General features: G+C 26.7%; 1 non-coding gene across 1 annotated transcript; it reads right to left on the bottom strand.

Annotated features, from left to right (window-relative positions):
- Window positions 1–2,507: 2,507 nt before the first annotated feature.
- On the bottom strand, window positions 2,508–2,626 carry LOC113559483. Its single transcript, XR_003405985.1, has one exon. It is a non-coding gene; the product is annotated as a 5S ribosomal RNA (ribosomal RNA).
- Between the last annotated feature and the right edge of the window lie 1,044 nt (window positions 2,627–3,670).

The raw sequence follows: 3,670 nt of genomic DNA, 5'->3' as shown, positions 1-3,670 counted from the left end.
AAAAAGTTTTGGGAGGGCGGGGGATTTTTCAATTTCCCTCTCCCATTGAGCTTTTTTTTTCGATCCTCCCCTCCTTTCAGAAATCATATCTACGCCACTGCTATATATTATGTATTTATAATTCACTAACAATTGGAGGTATTTTAATTGGTATCCGCATGAGCACAGACTGTATAGTCTTAATAATATTCCGTGTCTATGAGTAAAATATAAATATTATATTCATGTGTTTATCACTTGTACGTCTCTGATGTCAAATATCGGTTTTAAGATCAGCCCTACTGCATATCATTATGCTATTGACTATCTATTTAAATATTTTAGTTAGAACAGTTGGATCAAATATTTGAATTTCTAAGGACCGTAAAAATAAAATCTGTTTCGATGAAAGCAATCAATAGCGTTAAGAGATCAGAACGTAAGCGACATCCTGCCAATTTAGTACAGTTATACGAAAAACGACATTGGCAGCAAAAGTTTAGTCTATTACGAAATATTATATAATAGGTACAAATGTACAGTGTTGATAAATAACATATTTCTAAGAAAACATTATATGTGTTAATATAACGTTTAATTTATCTAAATAAATACCGTACACGTTTTCACAATACATACAATCAAAATTTAAACTAAAATCTGGAATTGACAATTGCATATGATAAACTCTTACGACTAATCTTTAGATGTTTTCAACTATTAAACATCACAGAAATAATATTAATAATAGATTATATTATAATTAGAATACTAATTGAAACCGATGATTTTCTGTTTTTGTCTGACATACACGCCACGTGGAAATTGAAAAACGTTTTACTTCTTATACGTTCCTATTGTTCATCTACAATTTACGGTATTGTAATAATAATTGAATAATGATAAAATTAGAGTCGGTAGAATTTAATTTAATATGAACTTGACACTGATAAAATTACCATTGTAAATAATTAACACAACGAAAATTTGCTATAGACTACCTACTTCAAAGAAAACAACATACACAGATGAAAGAGCATAACGTAATATCGATGGATTCGTTAAACGTGGTATTTAAAGTATAAAGTGAACCAATATGTACGCAGTCACTTGTTAATAGGTATCCTATCTCTTCGCAGAAATTTAATTACACGTTAAAACCATCCCGTGTAGTAACATATACAGATTATATTAAAAATTTAAATGCATTACTATCCATACAAATCATAAGCTACGTAGTTATACTTTGTACTTACAAATCATATTTTTTATGTTATACACATGCAATGCATTCTAATTTATATATAGACATATTAATATATTATAGACATACAAATAATAAAAAAAAATCAAGTCTCGGACTCGTGATAATATAGTAAATACCAAACAAATATCGAATTTAATTTTTAAGTTATTAAACAAATTTAAGAAATAAATAGATGATCGTCATCTATACAAGTACCTTATGTCCTTATGTTGAGTCAATTGTCTTTCCCAATTACGTAAACCAAAATATGTCCTACAATTTTGTTTTGCAAGTTGTGCTTCTTTGTCCAACAATGCTATCACAATGTATGGTTTGATGATAGCCGTTTTATATTATGAATTATCATATTAATTATAAGCAGGGCTCGGGACTTTAGCACTTAAAATCTTTAAAATAATCACTTAAAAAAATCATTTTAAGCACTCAAATAAGCATTTAAAAAACATAAATTTGAGCAAAAATATTTAATCAAAAAAAAAAAAAAAACTTTGTTTTTACATGATAAAATGGGTACTAGGGATAATATTATAATATACTACAAATTATTTGTAACTGTGCTAAAAACAATATAATTAAATACTACAACATATATTGAAACAAAATGATTAGGAAAAGTTTTTAACTAAAAAATCAAAAAAATCAAAATATATCTTTTTATTATAAAAAATCAAACTTCACTTTCGAGACATTTTGTCTTATTGTTTATAGATTTTCCGAGGGATTTTCTAAAAAAAAACTATAAAAAGTAAAAAAAGACTTGTCATAAAAGCAAAAATAATCAAAAAAACTGGAAATAAGCATATTTTTTAAAATTGTTGAAAAAAGCAACAAAAAAAAGCACTTTCAAATTTCATAATTGAACGTGTTTCGACATGACATACACTTTCATAGCACTCTGCTACATTTTAAGTCAATCCATTAAAATAAGCAAATGCTTTAAGTCTCGAGTCCTGTTTTTTGAGTATTGATAATATTATATATTTTGTTGTTATATATAATATAGGTAATATAAACAACTTTGTACAAAAATAGGTATACTATTTTCAATCGATAACTTTGATAATATTTTTAATTATTCTTATAACTCAAAGTTCCACAAAAATTATCCAACTTTGAATGAGATTAAGAGATATGTGAATAGATATTTACTATAATCCGTATAAAAAAAATTTTTCAACTAAATATTGTATATCCATTTTATACGAAGTAATTAGGGTAAAATTTGTAATTAAATGTGTTTTTTGAAAAAAGAAAAATAATACGCCAACGGCACGTAGTGTTCCCAAGCGGTCACCCATCCAAGTACTAACTACGCCCGACGTTGCTTAACTTCAGTGATCGGACGAGAACTGGTGTATTCAACGTGGTATGGTCGTTGGCGACAGACCCAAATTATCAGATCACATCTAATGTCTCTAATGTAAATGTTATAATAAAGATTAAAATAAAAAAACTAACCTAACTTTACTGAAAACACTCCGAAAAAAGGATAGCATGATTAAACGACTAAAGGTACAAACGCTCCAGACTCATACATTAATAGTTTAACTTGTGTAGTATAATGTATAAATTGTTCATGTTGTTACTTGTTTTTGCGCTTTTTGGAAAATAATATTATCTAATACCAAAACATAATAATAATTTATAATTAATTAAAACAATTAATTTACATAATTTTTTTTAACTTCATTAAATTGTATAACTTAAAAAACTCTATATTATGTGATATGACATAAATAAGTAAATTTTAAATTTACATACACATCGTTAATGTGTAGATGTATAATACTATTGTATTGATATACAAATAATTGAATTTAAAAGTCCGTTTGAGCAATGTCATATACAAGCTATACCGATGTCTTACGTTTTTATAAAGCATAATATTATTGAAACCGCGGTTAAAGATATACGTTTTTTTTAAACCGTGGTTGAAAATAGCTAGACATCTAACAGCCGATATGGCATATCCTCAGTCACACCATAGAATTAACTAATGCCGATGGGTGTCAGGCTTGAAAATTATCACGGTCGTCAGTTACAGATATATCAATTATAAACGTGGAAAATATATATAAAACGAATGACGAAAAACCGAGGAAATATAGCGAATACATGTGTATAGCAGATAATCTTAAAAAATACAAAACGCACAATTTTTTTTTTGAAATTTCAAGTGTCTACTTGAGGCTAGATATTTAAACAAAATATGAAGATAACCCGTCTATACTGAACAGTCTAAAAGAAATTTTCATCGAAGAAAACAAGACCACCATTCTGTTTTTTTATAAGAATAGTAAATAAATTAAAAAATTAGTAAATAGCAAATGTGTTAGATTCAAACGAAATGACGATTAGGTAACGTTAGAATTATTTTTTTATACTTATTTATTATATATTATATATTTCTATACCTACACTTAT

This window comes from Rhopalosiphum maidis, chromosome 3 (assembly GCF_003676215.2).
Source record: "Rhopalosiphum maidis isolate BTI-1 chromosome 3, ASM367621v3, whole genome shotgun sequence".
NCBI lineage: Eukaryota > Metazoa > Arthropoda > Insecta > Hemiptera > Aphididae > Rhopalosiphum > Rhopalosiphum maidis.
This window is presented reverse-complemented; position numbering and strand designations above follow the sequence as displayed.